Genomic DNA, 27,608 nt, shown 5'->3' on the forward strand with positions numbered 1-27,608 from the left:
GGCTGGAGGTCCTGAACTGGGTACTGATGAACTGTGACAAGGAAGTGTAACCAGACAATCCCTTCCTTCCCAGTTGGTCATGGGGTCTCTTTACAGCCATGGAAACTTCAGACGACGCACAAGGTATTTTCTGGAAGCCGGGCTGGAGATACAGCTGCCAGGAGAGTGAGAGCTCAGCATACGGAAAGCCCTAGGCTCTACTCACAGTACCACATAGACCAGCCATGATGGCATACATGCGGTTCCAGCAGATGAGAAACTCCAGTAAAGAAGACAGGAGGATCAGACTTTAAGATGATCCTTGGCTACATAGAGAATTTGCAGTGTGCTTGGTTATAGGAGGCTCTGTCTCAAAACAAAACAAAACAAAAAAAAATAAAGTAAAACAGAGAAATTGAAAAACAGTCCAGCTCCTGAGGCTGGGGGCTGAGTCCAGAGAGATGGTGCAGGCAGAATGTGGGAGCCCTGGGAAGGCCCCACCCTGCAGGCTGGTGCTGATGTGAGCCCTGTGGTCAGGCAGGATGGCCTGCTTGGGAAACCAGCTTACTCCATTTTTATCTGCTGACTCACCCTAGAAGAATGGGAAACATCTTCCCCTCCCACATCTCTGAAAAGCACCATGTCTCTTCTCAGCATCTGTGCTTGCTTCAGGCCAGTGAAGAACCTCTCTCTCTCTCTCTCTCTCTCTCTCTCTCTCTCTCTCTCTCTCTCTCTCTGTGTGTGTGTGTGTGTGTGTGTGTGTGTGTGTGTGTGTGTGTGTGTAAACTGTAGCAGGCTCTTCAGGATGACTATTAATGGAATGTTGTATAGGACAGAAGCAGAATTAAATTGACTCATGTGCAAACAGAATGTACATCATGGGAAGTCGGGGATGGGATAGCTTTAGGCATGGCTAGATCCAGGAGCTCTGGCAGCAATGGAAGATCTGCGCTTCCTCAAGGGGCCAACCTCCATCTTCTGGGTGAATGAGTCCTCCATGTTCCCAGCTTCTCTCTCACCGGCCTAGGAAAGAGCTGCCTGTCCCCAGGAGTTCCAGTAAGTCTCAGGAGTCTCACCAGCTAGATTTGGATCCCATGGCTTTGTATTAGGTGACCCTGAAAGCCATGCTACCACTGACTCGTCATGGCTGCATGCTGGGTGTGGGTGGAGAGCCTGCGTTGAGCCAGGAAGGACAGGTACCCCACAGCTAAGGTCAGTGACACCCAGGTTTCCAGGAGGGTAGAGGTGGCTGGAAAGGGCTAGTGGGAGGTATTGGGGCTTCTAAGTGGCCAAGGCCTGTCCCGTGAAAGAAGGGCTCAAACCCTAATTTCGTCACCTGGAAAAGTCATCTTTGCCAAGTGCCAGGGAACCAGTTCACACCATTTGTGGCAACAAGCTCTATGCTCTGGGAGTCTACTCCATTGTCCTTGTCCTGGAAACCACAGGGGACTTAACTGGGAACTGGCAGCTACAGACAAAGTTATTGAGTTCAAATCCTACCCATGCCTTGATGACTTGTGTGACTGTGGGTACGTTTCTCAACTTCTCTGGGCCTGTGTTCTTTCATCTGGAAAATGGGGATCCTGAGATTCCTACCTCCTGAGACCATTGCCAGGATTCACTGAGGCCCCAGAGGCTGGGTAACCTGTGTGTATGTTGCAGCTGAAATTAGATCCAGTTTGACTGACTCCCACTTCTGGGCTCTCTATCATGGCCAGCAACAGGAGCTTGCTGCTTGAACGAATGTGTGAGAGTGGATGGATGGGTGGGTGGATGGTGAGTGGATGGGTGGGTGGATGGATGGGTGGGTGAATGGATGGGTGGGTAAAAGGATGGATGGACGAGTGGATGAATGATGGGAAGGGAAGGTTGTTGCTGTCTCTGAACCATTGAGAAGTCCCTTCAGCTCCCACATGGAGCCTTCTGTTACAGGCTCAGTTCCCCTGTAGCAGCTGTGACACAGGTTTATGACTCCTGGCTACCGTGACCTTCAAAGATGTGCACTGTGCTTTGATTCTTTTCCAGTCAACTCTAACTGGGCAGCACATAAGGGAAATTGGGGAACACAATCTGCTCCGTTTATATGAAGCAGCATGACACAATTCTCCCAGTAGTTTGCCCACTTCTGGGTCCTTTGGTTCACAGTTTGGCTGCTGTGCACTGTGGCTCTCATCTGCTACAGCCCCATGCTTGTTAGAACACTGCTCAGTGTACAGAGGGTCAAGGTTGGACCTAGACTCTTGGTTAACTTGGCGCTGGATTTTGAGACAGGGTCTTTCTTATTATCCCAGGCTGGCTCTAATTCATGATTCTCCTGCCTCTTGTCCTGAGGGCTGGTGTTACAGGCACTGTCATCCTGCCTGGCTGAAACCTAAGGCTGCAGCCACCATTGCTCCTCTTAACCTTGCTCCTTCCCCCCCTTCCCATTCCTTCCCCTCCCCTTGCCCTCCCCTTGCCCTCCCCTTCCTTCCTCTTCCGTTCTTCCCTCCTCTTCCTCCCCTCCTCTTCTCTACTCATCTGCTGCTTCCTCTTTCTTCTTCTGACACAGGGAATTCCTGTGGCCCGAGCCATCTTAGAACTCACTTTGTACTTCTGACAGACGTTAAGCTCTTAGCTTTCCTCTCTCTACCTCCCAAGTGCTAGATTACAGATGTGCACCACCCTGCCTGCTTTATATGCAGCTGGGATTGGCCCAGGGAATTACTCATACCTGATGAGCGCGCTACAAATGGAGCCATACCTAGCCCTCTTTTTTGTTTTCCGAGACAGTCTCATTCTGTTACTTAAACTATCTTTGAACTCATACCAATCCTCCTGCCTCAGCCTCCTGAGTATTCAGATGATGTCTGTGTGCCACTACCCACTGCTTCAGACTCATCTGCAGTGTCGCAAGCACAGGCTTTACCCAGTAGAGTTTGCCTGTGGGTCACTAGACCAGCCCAGGCAGAGTGTGAGGAAAGACACTGGCCTTAATGGGAAGGGTTGCCAAAACTGTGGTCGTGTTTTTCAATCTGTCACACTTTCCTTTCTTAAGGAAGAGTCCGTCATCTGTGGGACAGTTGTGATCAATGTCCTACTGCAATAGCGATCTATCACGTGTTAGTGTCCAGCGTCCCTTCTGGCACAGTGGGTACCTATGTCCTCTTGCACTGTAGTTGAGCTGACCCTTTCAGACTCAAGGGTGGCGTGTAGTCAGGAGCTTGGTTCCTGTCACTGTAGAGATGGGCAGGAACATAGGCACATGACACTCATAGGGAAATAAAAGCTCTTTCCATGGGATGCCCAGCTCTCTGGGACATGCCTGGGGTTGCTGGGGCTGATCTTGGCATCCACAGGAGAAAGGCCTGCCTGAGAATGAGGTAGCCACAGCAGAGAGCACAGGGATAGACAGAGCAGGGAGTGCTGGGAGTCTAGATGTGTGCGCCACACAGGGGACAACACCTTGTGTTTGGATTCAGCATTTTGGAAAGCTCATGGGAAAGTGATGGTTTCAAATAACCAGTCCTGGAAGAGGCTCCTACCTTGTCTTTGCGAGAGGAGAGGAAGGAAGTGAGGAGGGAGAGTAGATGAAGGGAGGGAGGGGAGTGGGAGAAGGGAGGGTTCAGTTTGAGCTTAGGGGAATCTTACAGCTTCTCACTGAAATCTTACTACTAGAACCCACATTACTAGGCAGCTGATAATGTAGTTCAGAAATGTCTTCCTCAGTGGCTTTAGGTAACCAGTTGTGCCTTTCTGATAGCTCAGCCTTTTTAGATGAAGGATAAGTCATAGAGAACATGGGCTATCATGGCGCTCGGGCTTTGAAAAAGACTTTGCACAGAACATTCAGGAAGCCGCACATGCCTTTTGTGTTACAGCTTCTAGGATGTGTGCACCATGTGTGGAGAGTTAGAATGTTACAGGTCCGAAGCGAAATTATAGCGGGCTATTTTAGTCTTTTGAATATCATCTTCTGAATATCATCTTCTGGATACTGTATAATAAATGGTTGCAACTAATACTCAAAACAATTTAATGGAAGTACTTTTAAAAGGTCTATCTTGGCAACCCTATTGAGATCTACCTCAGTTTTCTTCATAAACTCTCTGTAAAGTCAAGAACGTAACTCTCGCAGGACCTCCCTCTTCCCGGGGCTAGAAGAATCTGTAGTATTACAGGGAATGGGGTCTGGTTGGTCCCTAACTCAAACCTAACGGGAGAGGAGAGGGAGTGGAAAAGAAGCAGAGGCACCCACCTCCATCTTCACAGGAGGTGGTATGGCGTGGCAATGACTCTCTCATGCCCTGTGCCTGCCTGAGGCCCCAGCTGACCACATTTGATTTTCCTGGGCTTAAGCTTAGAAATCAGATGAACCAGGGTGTCCATCCAGGAAGCAGGGTTGGGCGTCACAGCCTGGAGTGGGTGGTGTGCGTGTGTGATGGTCATGTGGTTTCTTACAGAAACGTCTAGCTGGGCCAGTGAGCAGGCAGTGGTGCGTGGTTCACGTCTCCCGTGTTTACAACTGTACCGAGGTCCTCAAATCATCATCGCTGTGACTCCACCCTGACCACTTCTCACTCCTCACACCCTGCTGGAGTGCTGGCCAGCCTCCTGCTGTGTATTTGCTTGGCTCTGTCCTGTTTTGTTTTTTTTTCTGAAGTTTTATTTATTTTTGGCATTTGAGTGTTTGGCGTATGTGTTTATGAGTCTGTGGCCTGTGGAGATTAGAAGAGGGCGTCAGATTCTTTGAAACTAGAGCTACAGATGGTGTGAGCCACCCTGTGGGTGCTTGGAATTGAGCCTGGGTCCTCTGCAAAGGCAACCAGTGTTCGCAATCACCAAGCCATCTCTCCAGCTCTTATTTCATTTTTATATTGTTTAATTTGAACTCACATTTAAAATTTGAAGAATGTGGGGCCAGTTAGAGGGCTCAGTGGGTAAAGGTGACTGCTGCCAAGCCTGACGATCCCTGGGACCCACATGGTAGGAGAGAACAAATTCCTACAAATTGTCCTCTGTATACTGTCACACACACACACACGCACACACACACACGCATGCACACATGCACACACACGCATGCACACACATGTGCACACACATGCACACACGCATATGTGCACACACATGCACACATGCACATGCCCACACACGCACACACACATGCACACACATGCACACACACACACGCACACACACAGGCACACACACAGGCATATACACACATGCACACACAGGCATATACACACAGGCACACACACAGGCACGCACACAGGCACACACACACTCAGACACACTCACACGCACATGCACACACACAGGCACACACACATGCACACACACGCACAACACACACAGAGGTGCACCTGTGGTTGTTTTGTTTTTCTTTATTTGTGTTTTTTTTTTTTTGAGACAAGATCGCCTTTGGCCAGCCTGGAACTCAGCAATCCACCTGCCTCTGCTGGGATTAAAAGTGGACACCAGCACACTCAGCTCAAAAAGGTTCTAAAAACTGGAGGATTTTGCAGGAAACCTCTACTTTTTGGTTTCTTCTTGGAAAAGAAAAATCAGAGGGGCTCACTGACCTTCCTACCCCGAATAAACAGTCTACATCTGAACAGCCATTGACTCTTCAGCTACTCCTTCTGGCTCCCAGGTAAGCCTGAGAGAGCATCTCAGGATCTGGAACATTTGGTTTATGTGGCTACAGTCCCATGAAGGCCCAGCGAGGGGTGGGAAGAGAGGTGGGGAAATCCCAGCACTCAAGAGTGGAGGCAGGGGGATGGGAAGTCTACCTGCCTCTGCCTCCTGAGGGCTGAGATTGCAGGCGTGTTCCATCACACCTGACTTTGCAAGGTTCGCTTTCATTACCTTAGAGTGTGTGTGTGTGTGTGTGTGTGTGTGTGTGTGTGTGTGTGTGTGTGTGTGTATGTATGTATCTGTGCACCTGAGTACAGGTGCTCATGGGGGCAGAGCCACCAGGTCCTCTGAGTCACTAGCATGGTCCTCCGGAAGGCGCCAACCTTTGGTTCATGCATGCACATACTGCTGCAGGGGACTTGCTCTGACTGGGCTCTTGAAGATGTGAAAAAAATGACAGACACAAAGGGAAGGTGGATTGGGTGGAAGGAGGAGGCAGGGTTTCTCCATACTGGTAAACAAGAAGACAGGTTAAGTTAATCATGGTAGGAGCACTCACAGCGGGGAGCACTCACAGCGGGGGGGGGGGAGCACTCACAGCGGGGGAGCACTCACAGCGGGGGAGCACTCACAGCGGGGGAGCACTTGCACCGGGGAGAACTCACAGCGGGGAGGACTCACAGGCATCTGCAGTGGTGCTTCGGTGCTCATTGCCTGCACACAGTATCAATATTTGTACTTGGACCATTGTCCCCAGTGGCAGCAACCTTGCTGCTCCTTTGCTCTTTACTAAGAGTAGCCTCTTTCAGGAAGCCTTCCCTGACCGCCAGCCCCCAGGGACTTCTGGAACTCCATCATCAAGAAAGGGTGCCCATGGGGTTGGGGATTTAGCTCAGTGGTAGAGCGCTTACCTAGGAAGCGCAAGGCCCTGGGTTCGGTCCCCAGCTCCGAAAAAACAAAAACAAAAACAAAAACAAAAACAAAAAACAAAAAAAAGAAAGGGTGCCCAGGATCCAATGTCCAGCCACGGGCTCCCTGGCAGAGCTGAGGCCAACCTGGAGAAGGCCCTAAGTTCTGTCCACAGCACTGTAAAACCCCAAACAGAACTTGATGGGCTACTAGAGGCACTGGAATCAGGGTCAGAGCCTAAGGCTGGGCAGCCTCGTGTGCTGGGCTGAACCTCCACGGGTCAATTAAACAGACACGAGACAGGACAGCGGCAAGCAGAGACAGGAGCTTTATACGATGAGGCCATGAAGCCGTGCCAGGAAGAGGTGATGACTCCCCCAAGCCCCAGGTTCCCTCAGGATCCTGAGCTGAGGATTAGGTTTAAAGCTCAGGCCAGGAGGCAGGGTGGCTGATCATCCCTGGTCAGGGTACAGTTCCACCCATTCCCAGTTGTCTGGGTCCCAGTCCGTGGTTGAAGGTGGTCTGACAAGTTCAGAACTACGGAAGTTCTCTTTCTGGGAGACAAATTCCTCAGGCTGTACCTTATTGGTCCTTCCTTCCTCCAGAAATTTCTGGGGAAATTCCAGTTTTGGGAGGAACATTGTTTCAATAGTGTGACAGCCAAAGGGGCTGGGCCAGTGTCTTGCTTGGCTCCTGTCTGGTTGTCACAGGAGCTCCTGGGAGGAGGGCACCCTAGGCTCTGATTCCGTTCAGTGCAGGACGCTGTTGTAGCTACCAAGGATCCCAGTGTATCTCCAGACATCAGGGTGTAAGCTTGAGAGGCTGCTAGGAGGGCAGGTCAGAGGTAGCAGTGGAGTGTTGGGTTCAGCCTGGCCTCTAGTGGGTCCTGGAATGGATGACTCATACCCTAAACATGTCCTTCTGTCCCTCTGTCCTCTGGGGTTAAGCTCACAGAGATGTGGGCGTGGTGACTAGGGTGTGCTCTGCTGAGACTTGGGGCCCAGAGCTGGGGTTACTACCATCCAGTTTCCTTGTGTGCAGATGTTGGGCTGGGCTCCGTGGCCACAAGAATGCAGTAACTTGTGACCACAGGTGTCCCCACCTAAGTCGGGGGCTATTGCCACGGAGACGGCCCTGGAGTTACCTGAGAACTTTCCTTTCTCCTCTATCCCACAAGTCCAGAGACGGGGAGGAGCCTGCCCTCTCCAGTGGATCCTCACAAACGCCAGTGTTACCAAACGTCACATGACCTGACTTTCAGAAGCAGCCCAGGGTGGATGTCTGCTCTGGGCAGGACCTACAAAAGGTTGGCCTGGGAACACAGTGTGTCCGTGGGCTCAGAGTCCTCATCCTGCCCTTCCCAGGAACCTGTTGATGCCAGGCACCAACAACCTTTTATGACTGTCCAGGGGATGACTCTACAACTACCATAGGACAGAACGAGCCCAGAGAGCCCCGTGTGTGCGTGCCTACATGTGTGTGTCTTGCTGTCTCCACAAGGTGGGGGAGCGGGGCCTTTGTTCATAAATAGCTGCAGATTTACAGTTATTTCCTGTCAAGGATAGATTCCTCACAGGCTTGGCCCTGGTGTGTGTGTGTGTGTGTATGTGTGTACATGTACTAGGTTTAATAAAAACACAGGACCCCCAGCTATGCCTGAATGTTTGATAGGCAGCAAACAGCCCTATAAGTGTATCATGTGTCACACAGAGGCAAATGTGGTACTAGAAATTGTTTAGCTGACGGTCAGATTGAGCTAGATATTGATAAATTACTAACGAAAGGAGCCAATTTAAGCCAAGTTAAATATAAAGGCAGAGGCAGGAGGGAGGAAGGGAGAGAGACAGGAGAGGAGAGAAACGCAGGGGCAGGGGCAGGGGCAGGAGGAGAGAACTGAAGTGTCTGGATTGTAAGAGTGGATTATGTAGAGATGAGAGTCTGGGTGAGAGGAAGCCCAGCCTCTGGGCTGGAAAGTTCAGCATGGATGGAGAGGTGTGCCAGCCATGCCCCGTAACAACAGGTAGGACTGAGGGATGCTGGGAGAACCTGGAGACCAGGTCTACTTTGGTTAAATGTGCACCTCAGTCCCTTGTCCCTGGTCTGACTCACAACGTCCCAGCCTTTTGTTGATAATAAATAAATAAGAATGACATAATCATCTATGACTACTTCCTGCTGCTATTGGGGGTCCAAAAGCTGGAATGCTGGCCAAGTCTGATAAGAGTTGGGTGCTAACCATCTGGGGCTAGGGAAGTGAAGGAAGGCCCAGTGGGAGTAGTTTGTGAGGCTGGCCCAGAGCACTGTGGGTAGCTGCTTCAGAGCTGTCCTGGAGGCAGGTCTTGAGGAAGACCCCAGACTTGACAGAATGCTGGGGCAGGTATATATGTTAGGGGCAGGAGATAAAGTTAAGGTGTTTGGGGAGGAAAAACTTGCTTGGGTGTATGTTTGAAACTTTGAGGCACGTGGTCTTGATAGTTGGAGGGGGGAGGCGGTATCCCAGGACCATGTAAAGGGGGATAGATCCCACCCTCAGAAATCAGGGGCAGAGGGGGGGATGGGCTGTTGATTAGCAGTACTTATCGGAGTCCATTTGACCTGTGAGATGTGGAACCAAGTGGATTCCCTGAAGCTTACACGAGTCTCTTAAGCTCATGAAAGGAGAGGCAGTTTGGGTATGTTAGCATTGGATATGTTAGCATTGGATATGTTAGCATTGGATATGTTAGCATTACGCTGCCTGTAATCTGCACGGAATCCACGGTGCAGAAAGAGCAGCAGGCTCACGACTTTGAGCTTCAGCAAAATGATTTTGGTCAAAAGCATTAACACCCTGCAAGTCTTACTACCACAGTGACACATTTTTTTCCTTTCTTTTCTGTACCCTAAACCACTTTCCTGTCACCATTTACGTTTTTCATGTCCTCCAGCCATCATAACTTGCATTTGTCAACTTTTTAAATTGTTTTTTTTTATTTTTAGTTTTTATTTTATGTACACTGTCGCTGTCTTCAGACACCAGAAGAGGGCATCAGATCCCATTACAGGTGGTTGTGAGCCACCATGTGACTGCTGGGAGTTGAACTCAGGACTCAGGGAGAGCAGCCGGTGCTCTTCTCACCATAGACACACTGTCTTAGGACCTCAGCCACTTGTCCCAGGTCTGAAACCCCACAGGCATCATATGTGGTGCCCTGCCCACCATGCCTGCAATCCCAGTACTTGGGAGGTCAAAACAGAAGGATTACTGTGAGAGTTCAAATCCAGCCTTGGCTACACAGTGAGTTCCAGGCTAGCCTGGGCTATATAGTAAGACTGACACTGGGATAATCAGTAGCAGGGGTGCTTTTGGGCTCTTAGTCTCACTAGAAGGAGAGTTTAAGAGTGGACTCAGACAGAAGCCGGAGGACAACTTTATTAGAGTGTAAAGAGAACTCAGGCAGGTGAGGTGGAAACCTTCCCAGCTACTGGAAAGTGGAGAGTGGGGAAGGGAAGAGGAAGTCTTCCTATGTGAGTTAAGTGCAAAGACCCAAAGGTCAGTCACATGCAGACAGGCACCCTCGTGTAGCCGGACAAACCTAAGGCAACCTAGGAAAGGAACTTAGATTTACTTCATCTTAGAGCTGTCGGGAAACCGAGGGGAGTCAGTAGGAGCTGTAGGCAGGAGCCTGGAGTCAGGAATGTCCCTACAGGGGACATTGGTTTGCTCCATAGCTTGCTCACTGCACCCAGGCCCACCTGCATCACCCACAGTGGGCTGGGCCCTCCCACATCCGTCTTTAATGATGAGAATGCCTCACAGACTTGGCCACAGGCCAACCTAATGGAGACACTTCGTCAGCTGTTCCTCTTACCAGATGACCAAGGTTGAGGTCAAGCTGACAAAGCTAACCCTTACAGCAAGGAAGCCCAGGCGTTGAAGGCATGCCTAGAGGAGAGACAGAGAAGGAAGGTTACACTTCCCCGAGTAGTTCAGAAATCGAGGAGACTTGCAGAGCTTTAAGAGATTACAGGAGGCCCAGGTTCTGGGGAGGGAAATAACCTTATCTCATTAAAGGGATAGTATTGTACCTATCTACTTTTTCAGACTTAATTACTTTATTATTATTTTTTTTTGTTTTGTATTAAAAACCCTTATGTGGTAGTCACAGCTGGAGCCTGGGTCCTCTGAAGGAAGACTCTGGTGTGGGCTTTCACAAGATGTTTCAGTGAATTCCTGAGAAGAAGACTTGGTGAAGCTGGTGGTGGTGGTGCACACCTTTAATCCCAGTACTTAGGCAGAGGCAGGCAACCTCTGAGTTTGAGCCCAGCCTGATCTACAAAGCAAGTGCACATGCATGTCTCTATATATGTGTGAATGTATGACCATTTCTATATGTGCATATGTCTCTATCTAAATATATGTGCATGCATGTCTACCTATATGTGTATGTACATGTCTATATATGGATGCATGTATGTCTACCTTTATATCTGCATGTAAATATACATATATGTACATATATACATATGCATTTATGTCTATATGTGGACATGTATTCCTATCAATGTATGTATGTATGACTCTCTATATATGCATGTATACCTCTATATATGTGTGCGGGTATGTTCATCGACATGTGTGCACATATCCCTATCTATATACGTGTGCATGTATGCCTTTCTATATGTGTGTGTTTATGTCTCTACTTATACATGTATGTTTGCTGGCTGGGAAAAGGGGAAAAGGAGAGAAGAGGGAGGAAGAGATCTCCGGGAAGGGGGCAGCAGGGTGATGGATCCCCAGTGGCTGGAGGGTAAAGGGAACACTGTTCGGAAGAAGAAAGTGACTCGGTGGAGGGGTGGGGGAGGAGGGCAGCGAGGGGGGAGGACAAATGAGAACAGGTTTGATGGCACTCAGAAGGGAAGCCACGCCAGTGCAGCCCCTTGTTCTGTATGTACCCTAAGACCTTAACCATGGGAAAGAATGGCTGTGTGCACACCATCAGCAGTCGCAGCAGACTGAACCGTGCAACATGCCAAGAGACAGACTGCCCTGCAGCTGGAGGACCTCCCTGAACTTGCCTGCTGCCATCTTATCCAGTGAGGGAAAGAGGGTTTGGGCACGTGGATAAGGACTCGTTTGAGGTTAGTCTTCCGAATACCTGGCCACTGGGCCACATTCTCACAGACCCAGGAAAGAGCGGGAACCTGGCCACAGGGCACCTGGTACCCTGTGGGATATTATGGGATACTGTGAGCAGGTTTGTAGTTTTACAGAGAAAAGTACCCCCTGCAGGTGTGTAATATACAGCCTGCACGATCTAGCAGAGTGACCCTGCTGGCACTCACTGGTTTTTCCATACTGTTTTCTCCTTCAATGGGGCAGCTAGAGGACACCCTCCCACTCCTCCTCTGTTCTGTGGAAACCTGCAGTGAGCTGAGAGGGCAGTGACAGAGTTAACTTGCCTGAGGTGGCCATGCACAGAAGGCTTTTGGTTTCTGTGACATCGTAGGCAGCCAGCCCATGCTCCCTGCATGCTACCCAGCACTCACCTAATGCTGGAGGGGCCAGCTTGCAAGCCTACCCACCATCCACTACTTCCTCTTCCAATCCTCAGCTGTGCCCACCCCCAGCCTAGGCATAATTTTAGAAACTTAATAGATGTTGGCTGCATTCTTGGCCCTGTGGCTGTGGGGGTGGGGCCCAGATGGAGACAGACTCTTCTTTCTTCGGCCTTGTTGATTGAGATCCTCTGCCTTCCCCGGGGACCAGCTTCTGAAGGGCCATTGTATGAGCATAGCTTCTTGCATACTTGCCTCTTTGTGGGTCCCCAGCACACTGCCCCGCCAGCCTGGATTACCATGCAGGATTAGTGACAGTCATTAGTGGTACCCTAAGATCCTCAAAACCAACACTAGCAGTGGGAACAGACTTGGAGGACCACTTGCCATCATTCATTCATTCATTCATTCATTCATTCATTCATCTATTTATGTAGTCAGTTAGTTAGGTAGGGTTTTTTTGTTTTTTTGTTTTTTTTTTTTAGAGACAAAGTCCTGTTGGGTAGCCCTGGCTGACTTAGAATTCACTTCGTAGCCCAGCCCTCAAACTCACAGCAGCCCTTCTGAGTCATCTCCTGAGTGCTCAGTTTACAGGAATGCCTTGCAATGCCTGAACACTGTTGTTATCTTAATACTAGAATGGCGGGCCATACTTGAGTTTGGAGCATGGATCACGGCCTGGCACTCGGACACAGCGAAGGCTTTAGTGTCCTTTTGGCAGAATTCAGGCAAAGAAAGGGGTAGCAGAAAGGACACATCCACAAGCTGGACCCCAGCTCCAGAGACATCTCAGACTGGCTCTGGCAGGACACCCCATACCCCAACCCTGTCTTCTAGAGCCACTTCATGCCCATCTACAGACAGAAACGTCGAGGCTCACCTGTGGTCATCCAGCCAGTGCCCTGGGATAATCTCTCACCTCCTTGTTTTATTAGAAATGAGAAAACTCTATAGCTTTATTGAGAGACAATTTACCCATTTAAAATGACAGCAAGCCCTTGAGTCTCCTCCCTGACATGGCCTGTTACCAATCTTTCTTTAATCTGTACTGTTGCTTAACTCCAAATAAAATTGTCCTGCCTTTTTTTTTTCCAAAAATGAATAGGCAGACAGTTGCTTTTCAGGATGGCACAACTAGCTCCACAGCTCTTTGCCAGGAGGCTCTGTCTCACAAAGGCCCCCTGGTCCTGTTACTGCTCCCTCTAATCCTGTGTCCTGTGGTCCCCATAGACAGACACACTGCTCTAAGTCTTCTGGGTCTGTTCTTTCTCCCAGGGTGTGTGGGGTTTTAGGGTTTTGGAAACCGCCATGAGACACATCAGTGTTTCACCTCATATGTAGGGTACCAGTGTGTCAGTGTGGTGACTTGATGTGGGCAGCAGCAATACACTCATGAGCTCTCTCCGAGAGTGTTGTAGGTGTCTTCACTGTCTCTGGGATCTCCACCCCAGCTGGCTGCTCAGACTCCTGGTCATGCTGTGGCCGTCCTTCCCAGGATGCCCTGGGTGAACCTGTCTGCCGTCCCAGCACAGTGAGGATTAGGAGTTCAAGGCCAGCCTACACTACCTAAGACCTTGTCTCTCACACACAAACAAATCTGACTTAAGAATTGCTGCTCTTGAATCCACTTTTTCTCTCTTCCTTTGTGTTTTCTACTTGCAGAGTGATGTTAGCCACAGGCCTGGCCTCCCTCAACTCTACTTAAGGAGAGTGAAGAGGCAAGGATCCAGTTCCTTTACTCAGGGTTTCCGTGAGCGTGAGGACAGGGAGAGCTCTAGGGCCGAGAAACCTGGAGGGGTCATTGTGTAGTGACACTGGCCGTGGCTTCAGTTAGACTTCCCTGCTCAGGGTCCGCCGTGCTGTGTAAGTCCTGTCTTCAGTGTGCCCAGGCTTTTGCTTCTGGATGTTCTTTTGCATCACTCAGAAACATCTTGGGTCACCATGGCAGCATGTGGTACGTGTATTCATAGCAACCATCAGTGAAAGGCCACGGGCAAACATTCCCTAACTGCTGGCTGCCTGACACTAAGGAAGGATCTGACCCAGACTGTGATTGGGAGTTTGTAATGTGTCCATGACCTATGGACTTATGCTCTTGCCGCTTCCTGACATGGGCTTAATGTAATTTACAAAGATACTAACAAAATCAATGAGAAGCGAGGAAACTGTGGTTAAAACAAATAAAGGCAAGAACTGTAAAACCAGCACAGCTGACGCCCAGGTTAACGCACGCCGGGAGGTGTGGTGGATTTCGAGCTTTCTAGCGGATGAGCAAGAAGAGCAGCAGAATCAACTTTGAGATTTCTTTTCACCAGTTTAATGTTGGGAACAGAGCTCTCGAAAGCCTGAAGGACTCGAGTGTTCTCTTGTGGGTCAGAATAACAAACCGGAACTGGAAACACTGTTCTCAAGAGCAGCCAGCCACTCGGGGACCAGTAGGGTATGCATGCCATGGGTCAAGGCCTGAGGTGGAAGCAGAGACATCAAACGGTGCAGGGCCAGGGGGTCAGAAGCCCCTGGAGTACGGTAAATGACGACCACTTGTCAGTCAGATCAACTTTGGTTAGGGTGATTGAAGATTTATAAAGTTTTTGGGGGACTGAGGGCAGGGACGTCCAGTATGGGCAAAGGTCATTGGCTAGAGGCTTAGGTACCTGGCGAGCCTCATTAACATGGGGAAGCATTTCAGGAATCTCAGGGACTGACTGGACAGGTGTTTCGAGGAGAAAGGAAATTGATCCTATAAACTCACTGAGCTACGTGACATTCCTCAGGTAGAGGTATGTGTGAGTGAATGTGTGTGTGTGTGTGTGTGTGTGTGTGTGTGTGTGTGTGTTTGTGTGTGTGTGTGTGTTGGCGGGTGGGTTAGAATTCCCCGGACAAGGTGGAGAAGGAGAAACTCTGCTAACGAAGAAGTCTTCCATTACACGCAGAGCCCCAGAACGCTATCTAGCCAACGGTAGATTTCGACCTTAATTAGCAGTTTTCCCACACAGTGGCCAGCTAGGCTAAGCGGGTTGTCTGTGGACCACCTGCCCTAGTGTGACTGTCATTGTTCCAGTTGATTGCAGAAAGCAAGCCATGCTATGGTCAGCTCAGGAGAGGAACTGAACAGAGAGAGGTCCTGGAGCCAGATGCCTAGATCAAGACCTGAGTTAACTCCCCTGTAGCTGTGTGATTGGGACTCTACCAGAAACCTCTTCACAAAGTACTGCGTCAGTCCCAAGTGCCACATAGCTGTCACCCTAGCACTAGGGAGGTAGAGACTGGGGGATGAGACCTGATCTCAAATGGTAAGCTCTGCTTGTTACATGGATCTGGCATTCCAAGTTCACACTCACACATATGCACACACACACACACAACTCACACAGATACACACACACTCACACACACATATATACTCACATATACTCACAGTCACACACATGCACACACTCACATAAACTCACACACATTCACATATACACACACTCACACACACACAACTCACACAGATACACACACACTCACACACACATATATACTCACATATACTCACACTCACACACATGCACACACTCACATAAACTCACACACATTCACATATACACACACACACACAACTCACACAGATACACACACACACACATATATACTCACATATACTCACACTCACACACATGCACACACTCACATAAACTCACACACATTCACATATACACACACACACAACTCACACAGATACACACACACATATATACTCACATATACTCACACTCACACACATGCACACACTCACATAAACTCACACACATTCACATATACACACACTCTCACATACATACACACTAATGATGTTAGTAGGGCAAGAGAAATTTAAAAATGGCTGACTGTGGTAACACATCCCTGTAAGTTCAGCACCTGGAGTCACGGGCAGGTGGATGTATAAGTTGAAAGCGTGCCTGGTCTACATAGAAAGTTCCAGGCCAGTCGGGGTTAAATAGTAAGACCATGTCTCAAAAACAAGCAACAATAAACAAACCCAAGATCTGTTGTGGCTAAGAGGTCCTTGGCATTTGTAACTACGGGGCATACACCATGAGCAGAAGTCTGGGAGGTGAACAGTGAGTAGAGGACGAGGGCACCGTGTGTGGCCGTGGCACTCCACAACAAGCAAGATACAAGATAAGCAACTATAGGTAGACCCCATATGATTGAAAGTTGGTGCCTGAGAAAAGTGAGGCCACAGTCTCTATGACTGTGTGGACTTTATACTTAACGGGGAGGCTGCAGGATGAGGGGGCTGTGAAAACCTGAGGGGAAACCTCAGAGGTGGGAGTTCCACTTTCCCCCTCCCCCTGCCACTGGGGAGCTCAGTGATGTCTGCACTTGGCTCTCCTCTCTCTCAGCCTCCCCTGTCGCCCTGACCCTCCTTGGTTGCTCTTCGTTTTGTCATGCTTGCTCTGAAACTCCCTTTCCTTCCTCAGTGGTTTCTTTCATTCTCCTTTAAGCTGCTGGGTTCCCTTTCTGGCCCACTGAGATACACGGACCCATGGCTGGGAAGAAGCCTACATACTCTTAAGGCTGGGACACAGGAAGTTGATGGCTTTCCTCTCTTGTCCATCCATCCAGGAAATGGGCGGGGTCCTGCCTGGGAGCAGGAAGCAGGAACCTGGCTTGGGGTTGGGGGAAGGGTGTCTTTAAGATGCCGGAGAGCAGAAAGACACCAGACCAGTTCCACCCAGCTGTAGGGCACATTCTGGCCACATTCTTACGGAAATATGGTGGCCAGTAACGTTAATAGGCATTCCTGGACCACAGTCAGTTCAAGGAGAAATATCCGATCTTCCCTAAAGGGTGGGTGTGGAGGGCCAAGATCAGGATCCACCTGGAGAGAGAAAGGGTTCCTTCTGGCTATAAGGAGGGGCCTTTGGCTAGCTTCTGCTGAGTGTCCCCTGTAGTCCTTCACGTCCTGACGCCTGTTCTTGGAAATGAAGGGAAAGTCCTTCTATTTGCTGCTCTACTCTGGTTCCTGACCCAGAGAACAGATGTCTTGGATCCCTGGATAGAGATCTTACAGCTGCTGGGCGTGGCGGTCTCTTGGAAAGGCAAATGCCCGGCCCCTTTCCCAGCTGTCTGGGAACAACAAAGGCTTCTTGGCAGTTGCACTTCTGGGAATGAGCCGAAGGAAAGGATCCTAAAAGCAGAACAGGAAGTCAGGCATGATGCACACTGCAGTTCTGGAGCTGGGGAGGCTGCGGCAGAGAACTGGTGGAGCTCCAGTCCAGCCTGGGCTATAATCTGAATGTCAGGCCAGCATGAATTGCAGAATGAGACCTTGCCTGAACAAAACTAAAACTAAAACACCCCAAATACAGGAAGGAAAGGGGAGAGGAGAGGGAGGGAGGGGAAAAAGCGTGTGCGTGCGTGCGTGCGTGCGTGCGTGCGTGCGTGTGTGTGTGTGTGTGTGTGTGTGTGGTGTGTGTGTGTGTGTTGGCACACACTTTGAACCCAGCAGATGGGAAGTTGAGGCAGGAGGAGATCTCAAGTTCAAGGCCAGCTTGGGCTGTATTATAAGAACCCTGTAAACAAAACCAAACTTTTTAAAAAACAGGGCTGGGACTGGGCTCAATTAGTAGGCACAAAGCCCATTTGAATCCCCAGTGTCACATAAAACAGGTGTAGTGTCGAATGTCATACCTGCACTCGGGTGGAGGCCAGCGGGTCAGGAACTCATCATTATCCTCTGCTACTGATGAAGTGTGAGGATAGCCCAGACTACAGGAGACCATGTCTCAAACAAACAAACCAACCAAAAGCAAAATAAGCAAAGAAAACAAAGCCAACCGCCCACGGGTGACTACTGTGTGGTTGGTGACATCCATGAGCTCTGTGGATAACAGTCACCCTGGTGCTGAGCCTGGCGCTCTCAGCTGTGTGCAGGGAACTCTGTGGATGTCCCTAACCTTCCTCGATGGCGTGGAGGGTCAGCTGGAACCTGGTCAGGTTTGGAGAATGAAGGCTTTTCTCAGCACACTTCCTGGAGAGGGGAATGGAGGTGCTGTCAGCCTCTCTCACAGCCAAAAGCTCGGCAGAGTCCTTTTCAGCGATGGAGGGGAGAATGCTTCTTCGTCCTGCAAACCTTACAAACAGGCTTTCCTTCCTTGCAAAAGCAACACATCTTCATTGCTTAGAACAAAAACACAGAGTTCTGTGATGCAGACCAGGTTGACACCTTCCTCCCATCCCAGGAAGCCATTCCCCGCCTATTCCTGCTTTCTTTTCTAGATATTTTGCATCCATTTTTTCCAAACTAATTTTTTTCTTGAGCTGCTTGCCCCACCGGGAAGAACAGATTTTACGTGTAACCCAGTACGCACAGCTTTGTATGTAACTAAAGCAGAAATTTTAGGCAGTGATGATACTCAGGACACCAGTGGGCATCTGGGCATCTCCAATTCTATTGTTTCTGTTTACAAAAAAGGGCACTGATTTCCCCAGGGCCTGGTGATGTCATGCCTCACCACGGTGTGACCTCCGGGAATAGGTGTTAGATGCGACTCACAGGCTGGCTCCCTGTTCCTTTTTTTCCAGCTAAGCTTTGCATGCGGGACTCAGCAGGAGGCCACTTTCCCTAGTGTTTCCACAGTGGCCTGGGCAGCCTTTTTCTTCCTCCCAGGGCAGCAGAGCATCTCACAAGGGAGGTGGGCAGCCTTCTTTTTTCTACCTCTGTCTCTTCTCTCTTCCCAAATTGTTCACAGACTTCCCCATGATAACACACACACACACACACACACACACACACACACACACACACACAACCTCACACAGGACTAGGGATGTGGCTCAGTTTGCAGAACGGTTGCCTGATATGCACTCGGCCCTCATTCAGCCTCCAATACCACTTAAGCCAGGCATGGCAGCACTGCAATCTTAACATTCAGGAGGAAGCACAAGGGAGAGGGTCAGAATTCAAACTCATCCTCTGTTACATATGTACACTCAAGTCTTCAGCAAACACACGTGTGCACCAGAAAAGCAAGACACCTGGCCTGTGTCCAGCTGGGTGACTCCCCGTGCCTCCAGGCTGGCCCCACGACTCTGCTAGAAACCATGCACTCTGGTTTTAGACTGACACAGGCCCAGCTCATTTCTCCTTTCTCCCCCCATTTCCTCTTTTGTCACTTGAGAGCTTTGGGGAAGTGACTCTTAGTAGCAGATGCTTTCCCATCAGGGAGCAGAAGTGACTTCTAATGCTCACGCTCCACACTGGAACCGGCAAGGGCTCAGGGGCTGCAGGAAGTGAGTGGACACTTTGCCTGGGGTTTCCCGGCTTCAAAGCCTGGTCCTCATATTTAAGCAATGTTCTTATGCTTCCTGCTCAGGGCAGAGCCTGCCTGAGCTCTAGTCTGGCCTTTGTACTAACTAGTCGTATGACTGTGGCTTGATTTCATGGGGCTCTGGTTGTCTCAGACAGGGAATAATGACAGCTCCTGCCTCACTTTCCTATGAGGACAAAGCAAGTTAGTGTGTGAAGCTGATCCCCAGCTGTGTGCTTGCAGCTGATATTATTTTAAATGTTTAATTTCTTTTTATTTACATGTATGACCGACAGCACACATGCATGTGTACCACATATGCTCAAGGAGGTCAGAAGAGGCATCCTATCCTCTGGAACTGGCATTACAAGTGGCTGGGAGACAAACCTGAGTCCTCTGCAAGATCAGCAAGTGCTCTTGACTTCTGAGCCCTCTCTCCGGTCTATATAATTTTTTCTTAAAAAAAGTATGGAGCAATATGCAGCTTCAGGATAATTCATAAATAAAAAATTGTTTATTAGTTTTTAAGCACAACATTGTATTGATTATTTGAGGATTTCACATAATGCACCCAATCACATTCTCTTCCCAGTCCTCCCAGTCCATCCTCCACCCTTGTGGCCTCCCCCAAAGCAAAAGAAAAAGAGAAAGAGGAGGAGGAAGACCAAGTCCAGATTGTGTTGCCAATTTACTCTCTGGAGCATGGTCAGATTTCCAGTGGGCAGTTCCTAAAAGAAAACTGAGTCCTTCCCCACCTGCACCCCTCCCCACCCTCCACCAGGAGCCATCACCTGTGAAGAGCTACACTTCAGCATCCCTACCACGGTTGTTGGCGTTCTCTTCAATGGCTTCCTGAACAGATTATTTCTTTCTAGGGATGGAGGTGGGGTGTGGGGGGGAGAGATTGTCACAGAAACTTTCAATGTCTCTCAGTCTCAACTGCAAAAGGAGCTTCCCTGACCTTAACATTCGTCAGGGACTTTCACATGGTTTCTGGCTACAGCACAGGTCACGGACATCCACACTGCTTCCAGGAGGAGCACAGACCACGGACATCCACTGTCTCCAGTTGCAGCATGGGCCATGACATTAACATGGATTCAGGTGGCAACACGGACCACAGACATTCCTTGGTCCTTGGAACTAACATGAACTACAGACCCCAATGAGGCTCTCAGCAGCGGCTCAAACCGGTCACCTACTTGGCCTTTGATGGTAACGTTGGCTAGGGACATCACGGCCACAGGTATCCACAAAGTCACAGACATCCACATGGCCACAGATTTCCATACAGACTTGTCAGGCTGCAACATGGACCACAGACGTCAACAAGACCCTTCGTCACAGTGCTGACCACTGACATCATCATGGCCTTTGGTGGCAACACAGAGCACAGACATCCATATGGCCTCTGTGGGTAGCATGGACACGGGAGGGCACACACACATTTAACCCCAGTACTTGGGAGGCAGTGGCAGGCAGATCTCTGAGCCTGAGGACAGCCTGGCCTACGAAACAAGTTCCAGGACAGCCAGGGCTACACAGAGAAACCCTGTTCTCAAAAAAACAAAAACCAAATGAAGTGGGAACTTCTGTTTTCTTTGGAGGCTGGTTGTGTCGGATGGTGTTTTCCTGGGGCAGACACAGGTGGGAGGGTGTTTTGCGATGGCAGACATGTGAAGGAATCACTATAGCAGATACAGGAGAAAGGATGTTTTGCTAAAGTGAGCGCATAAAAGGACGCGTGTTAAAGGATTCTTTGCTAACAACAAGCATACATTGGTTCATTTCTGATCTCTGTTTGTTGTGATTCCATAGAGGGAAATGCACCAAAAAACTTCTGGTGATGCTCTGGCAATTTCTTGCTGCTTCTGTGGAATTGCACTGATTGGCAGAGTGTTGTCAGCAGATACAGACTCACATGGAGTTTTGCTAAGACAAACTTACTGCTGAGGCAAGACTTGTGAGAGGACATGTGACGTTTGGAGGGAGTATCAACTGGACTCAACAGACAGTGGCTGGGGCGGGAGCTGGGACTTGCACAGCTACCTTTGCAGTACTTCTTGGCCTTTGCTGATCTTCACTTTGTTGCGAAAGGCACAGCAGAGAACCTCTCCTGGTGTCCCTGCTGGTCTTGGTTGCTCCTGCTGATTCGTGTCAGCTTGGTGGAGGCTGCTAATTCATGCTTGCTACCCTGACACTACTGATCTGGACTGCTGGTGTATCCGTGAAGTATTTGTGAGTGGATTGAACTGCCGCTCTTGATTTCTGAGAACCAAACTGCTCATTTCCTGGCAGTAAAGACTGGATTTGCTCCAAAGAACAATTTCTAAACAGGTCCACTTCCCCAGTATTCTAATAACCTCTTTTTCTAATACTACCATTGGTAGGTGGTGGGATAAAAGGGAGATTGAAGCATTTAAGAACCCTTATTAAAAATAAGGCTTGAAAAAAATCTAACCTTACAAACAAACAAGCAAACAAGAAAAAGCAAGGGCTTAGAGACGTCACTTAGTGGGTAGATGCTTGTCCTGCAAGCAGAAAACACGACTTTGATGCCCAGCATTGCATAAACAGAATGTGGCGGCACAAGCCTGCAATCCTAGCAGTGAGAGGCGAAGGCAAGAAATCAAATGTTCACAGTCATCCTCTGCTGTACTTTGGGCAACGCTAGGCAAGCCTGGGCTACCTAAAGCCTTGCCTCAAATGAAGGAAGAAGGGAAGAAAGGTAGCAAGAGTAGCTGAGGAGGAAGTGAGGATTCCTAGACCCCTACCATGCCTGCCCACGCTGCTGTCCATCAATCCACTCATGCATGCCTTTGCCAGGCAAGCGTCAGTCACTGAGACTCATAAGTGACCCCGTGCAGCCAGGGCTGCCCCTCCAGCTTCTAACGGTCAGTTGCAGACCAGAGTAAGAGCTGTAATGTGGTAGGTGAGCAAGTGGTTAGAGCAACAGAAAAGGGGGAGGTCTCAGGAGGCCAAGAGTTTGACTGTCACTTTACGTAAGATTCTTTGGGAGGGTCTGGTGAGGCTGAAGCAATGCTAGCGGGGAGAAACAGGCAGGGCAGGGATCTGGTGCCAGCAGGTCAAGAAGCCGGAGTGGAGGTACAGAAGTCCTGCACTAGCACAGGAGCCTATGTGGTCGGTGGCTCAATGGTTAGATACTCATCCAGCATGCATAAAGCGTGGTTCTGAAGGCAGTAAGGAAATAGGATGGTGGCCCACAGCTCTCCACTGTGGAGAAACTGAGGCATGAGGTGGGGGAGGTGGATGTTTTCCTTGGCTGGATCATTTTCTTTTTTGAGGCAGGATTATAAAGGACATTTAATAAGAAAGAGTCTCTGGGCCAAGGATGTACTTAGTTGGTACATTGCTTGCCTAAATTTGCAAGAAACCCTGGGCACACGTTGAATGTGGTGGCACCTGCTTGTAATCTCAGGGTTTTGTTGTGGATATCTCTAAGAACAAAGTCACAGAAGGCTGACACCTCGGAGGACCAGACACTGTTCTGCTAGGACCCTCCGTCCCTTCACTAGTCCACAGCCCTGGACAGGAGAGGCTCCACAATGGTGGAGAAACTGGCCCACGGGGATGAATGTCCCTTGACTTGAGTGACAGCGGGAGCCCATCTTCCATGCCCTACAGTTACTTTTAGCACCACTTGCTAAGTCCACAGGGTCCACGCCCTGCCCTAGAAGGTGAGGCAACCCGAGCTTTCCACTGCCTGTTCCACCCTGTGCTTCTCCTGGCCTCTGAAACAGACAGTGACCTTGAACCTCCTATTGCAGGTGTCCCTGAGTTGATGGGCAAACACCGGCGCTCAGGATCAAATTCCAAGATGGCCCAGCCAGGTACACCCAAGAGACAGCCCTAGGATGAATGTCCCTCTGTAATCCTGGCTTAGAGGTGTTTTCCACAAAACAATCCCAGGCCCTGGAGAGACTGAACCCATGAAGACCCAAGCGTGCTGAGCTATGGTCTCAACTCCTGCTTGGCATGGGTCACAGAACCCCGATCACTGTCCGGGCCCCAGCTGTAAAGCAGTGGAAATGGGCTAGCGAGTTCTCGACTCCTGTATGCAAAGTGCTTCCTTCTGTTCTGGAGGATGGGACTATAGGTGAGATAACACTGCAGGGAAAGGTCCTGAGGTCACGTGCTCCAACAGCCACAGGTCTGAACTGCCCAGAAAGCTCAGATAAGCAAGTCTTCCACACGCTGGTGGGGAAGTATAGATTGGGAGTCAGGCAGCCTGGGTTTAAATCCTACTGCTGTGTTGTAGCTGTATGGCCCTTGACAATTTGCCTAAACTCTTTGGCCCTCAACTGCTAAATCTGAGGAGGGTCATCTCCCTTGTAGGGTCATTGAGACAGCAGTGTGCGGTGGACCACGTGACTGTTTATGAACTAAGCACGGTTCAGCGATGCATGCCTCACCCCCTGCTCCCTTCTCAAGCTTGCTCCCCTTGCAGACTGAAGTTCAGCTGGACCAGCGGATGCGCGGTTCCTGGAAGCTACAGGAGGGTGATGACCCCGAAGTCAGACAGTCCTGTTTAGTTGTTCATGTTTTGCTCTGCTTGGGGTACAAACCAAGGCCTCACATGTGCAAGGCAAGTGATCCCTGCTGAGCCGCACCCCAACCTGCCTTTGGTATTGATTTGGAACCATCCTTCCTAAATTCAAACTAGACTCTCAAAACTCTCTAGGTCAGTTGGACATTGTGTTGATTTTCAATCTTGACACAAGCCAGAGTCATTTGCTAAAAACAGACTCTCAGTGGGGAAAATGACTCCACCACATTGGTCCTATGGGTAAGCGTGTGGGACATTTTCTTGGTTGATGTTTGATGTCGGGGGCCCAGCAGTGCTGTCCCTAGGCATGTGGTCCTGCGTTGTACAGGAAAGCAGGCTAAGCAAGCTACAAAAGTAAGCCCACGGTAAGCAATGCTCCCTCATGGCCTTTGCTTCAGGTCCTGCCTCCGGGTTCCTGCCTTGTATTCTTGCCCTGACTTTTCTTCCTGAGGAACTGACTGTAAGGCCTAAGATGTAAGAATCCCTTTCCTCCCCAAGTTGCTTTTAGTCATGGGTTTATGACAGCTGTAGAAACTAGGACAAAGATATTTGCTGTCACCCTCACCCAGTGGAGTGGGGCAGAGGAGAGGGAGGGAGGGGAACCAAGATGCAATCGGATGAGTCATCTCACTCCACCTGGCTCAAGCCATATCCCCAGCCACCTCCTTGCTGTGAATCCCAGGTCTGGTGCTTAACCTCTCTGGGCCTTCTTCTCTTCCACTTGCACAAAGGCGGATTGTTGCAAGGAGACGAGCTCATACCTCTTTCCTTCCTGCTTCCTTCCTCCCCATTTCTCTTCCTCTTCTGCTTAGAGGCTCCTACGGTATACTGTGTCATGATTTGGTATGTGTTTCTTCTTCTTCTTCTTCTTCTTCTTCTTCTTCTTCTTCTTCTTCTTCTTCTTCTTCTTCTTCTTCTTCTTCTTCTTCTTCTCCTTCTTCTCCTCTTCTCCTTCTCTTCCTCCTCCTCCTCCTCCTCCTCCTCCTCCTCCTCCTTTTTCTTCTTTTTCTTCTCTTCTTCTGTTTTTAAAAATAGAAACAGGGGCAAACCCATAACCCTGTGGCTAGGCCAGGACCCTGAGTGACACTGCCTCCTGACCCCAAGCTCACCTGGTTTCAGCCCTGTCTGTGACAGGAGCTGAGACCACACAGGGTCATGGCCTGTTGGCTCTCCCTTGAAACCAGAGGTAGCTTCCCTAACCTCTTCAGTGTCACAGTGTCACTGGGCTTTCAAACCCAGAGCTAGAGCTCCAGGTCCTGAGAACGCAAGGTGTGTCATTCCAAGCCACAGTCCCAGGCGTTAGAGGAAGTTCTGGGCTTCCAGCCTGAGGCTTACTGTTCCAGGCCCAGAGTCGGGGCTCAGAGGAAGGTTGCTCCAGGCTTTTACACCCATTTCGGGTTTTGCTCTTGGGTCTCAGGGGTCTCCTTCTACTGACAAAGGTTTGCAGTTCTCAGCTTTAGCCCTCTCTTCCTCTTCTCTTAGTCTGAATGCTTCAGCTCTCCTCTGCTTAGAAGGAAGTTGCAGTTCCTGGAAAGGAGCTGTCATGACTGTCCTTCAGAAGACATTCAGGATGGGTTGCCTAGAATGGGCAGAGCAGGGTTTCAGGTCTAAAGAAAAGCTTCATCAGGACAGATATGACATCCTGAATAGGCAGGAGGAGATCTGCTGGTGGAGAGAGGGCATTTTATCCTCAAATCTAGAGAACAAAGAGGTTTCTGACTTACATTGTTTCCAGAGGAGTTGCCAAGGTTCACACCATGTGGTCTAGCCTGGCCAACATGCCAAAGGCCAGTGAGGCAGACAATAGGTGGGACCATAAACCTGTGGCCACAATGCCACAACAGCCTATATTTGTTTGTTTGGTTTTTGTTTTTATTTTTGAGACAGGGTTTCTCTGACTCTTAGAGATCCCGCTGCCTCTTCCTCCCAGTGGTAGGACCTCTGGATGCACTACCATACCCAACTTGCGTCCTGTGTTCTTTATTTTTAATCAACTCTGTGTCCCAGAGAGAGGGGGGAGAGCTGCTGGGGCGTGGTCTGACTATAGGTTGGAAGGAAAGAGAGAAGAAGGGAGGCAGGAAGAGAGGGAAGGAAGGGGGTGAAAGGGAAGAAGAGAAAAGTTTATGATCTAGTATCTTGCTGATGCTGGGTGGGTCTGAGGCTAAAAGCCTCAGGGCTCTTCTGGCTTTTATGCAACAAGCTCATCCCTCTTTGTCTGTGATAAAGGCTGTGTGTAGTAGAGAGAAGAGAATAAACTCACCTTTCACCTCAGAGAGGAACAGGGTGGGGTTCAATATGTTAGATCGCAGACCCCCCTATCTGCCCCTCTCCCTCTCCTAGAAATCAAGCTATATGTCCTTGAAGTATCATGACGTGTCATGTCTTCTGTGCTGAGGTCCCTCAGCCCCTCTCCCTTGAAGGTTTCCTGTCAGGCAGGTTTTGTTGTGCTAAATCACATGGTGTGGAGTTTTCCACCAACCTCAGAAATCTTAGAGGCCCCCTTTATTTGAGATATGTCTCTGAAGTTTCTGAGTCCTCCTAGGTCCCCCATCAAGCTGCCTACAATGGCTATCTTTTTTCCCCCTTCCACGTAAGCTATCACTAATGTTCTGTCACTACAATGGCCCTGTTGTTGTTTTGTGTATTTTGAACAGGCACTCATGTAGCCCAGGCTAGCCTCATACTTCTATGTATTGGAGAGTGAGCTTCTCCCACTCCTGCATCTGTCTCCCAAGTGCACCAGCATGCCAGGTTATTTTTAATTTAATTTAATTTAATTTAATTTAATTTAATTTATGTGTGTGTTTGTGTGCCTACATGCATGTAGGTACCTGTGGAGTCCAGAAGAGAGGGTCAGATCCCCAGAGTTTCCTGATGTTGATACTGGGAATTGGACTTTTCCTTCTTTGGAAGAGCAGAAAGTTCTTTTCACAATGCAGTCACTTCTCCAGCTCTACCCACCCCCCCAATCCCCTGCCCCAAGGCTATTATGAAACATTTTTTATTTATTCTCGTTCTCTTTCTCTCTCTAGCCCTCCCACATGTGTACATGCCACTTTCAAAAGTTGTTCCTCTTCTCCGACTGTGCAGGCCCGGGCATTGAATTCAGGTTGTCAATTAGCCTTGGGATAAGCGCAGTCTGGCTAATCCTAGATCCCTTTCTCTGGTATATTTTTCTTTTGTTTTCTGGCTTCTCTGATGCTTGTGTTTGGAGATGGAAAGGTGTTATGGAAACTTACTTCCCAGGCTGCGGTGCCGTGAGTCACCCATAATCCCTGTGCAGGCCATTTTCCGCAGCTGGGTGTTTTTGGGTTTTGTTTTGTTTTTTTTTTTGTTTGTTTTTTTTGGAAACAGAGTCATACTATGTCGACCTGGTTAGCCTGAAACTTGCTGTGTAGACCAGGCTGACCTCGAATCACAGAGATCTCCCTGCCTCTTGAGTGCTGGAACTGAGCTCACATTGTCAGGCTTGGTAGCACTCCACTGAGCCCTCCCATCAGCCCTGTTTTTGTTATTTTTTCGACAAACAATTTGTTTGCTTATAAAACATCAGAAAATACTAAAAAAAAATCCTCTGAGTACATTGCACGGAGACAACTATTTATTATGTCCTTTATCCTTGAGAAAGTTTGAGGACTTTTTCCAGATGCTTCTGTACTCCCCCCTCCTAGATGTGTATTGTGTAATTTTTA

At 49.4% G+C, this 27,608-nt stretch overlaps 1 long non-coding RNA gene across 2 annotated transcripts; it reads left to right on the top strand.

Moving 5' to 3' along the window:
- The first annotated feature begins 644 nt into the window (after positions 1 to 644).
- LOC120095017 (uncharacterized) lies at positions 645 to 19,881 on the top strand. 2 transcript variants are annotated; one of them, XR_015632364.1, is made up of 3 exons: positions 645 to 1,035; positions 5,371 to 5,614; positions 19,646 to 19,881. It is a non-coding gene; the product is annotated as an uncharacterized LOC120095017 (long non-coding RNA). The 2 variants fall into 2 exon arrangements; XR_015632365.1 differs by lacking the exon at positions 19,646 to 19,881 and adding an exon at positions 7,685 to 8,665 and having other exon boundaries at positions 650 to 1,035.
- The last annotated feature ends 7,727 nt before the right edge of the window (positions 19,882 to 27,608 follow it).

The sequence above is a fragment of the Rattus norvegicus genome, chromosome 10 (assembly GCF_021556685.1).
Source record: "Rattus norvegicus strain SHRSP/BbbUtx chromosome 10, alternate assembly SHRSP_T2T, whole genome shotgun sequence".
In the NCBI taxonomy this organism is placed as follows: domain Eukaryota; kingdom Metazoa; phylum Chordata; class Mammalia; order Rodentia; family Muridae; genus Rattus; species Rattus norvegicus.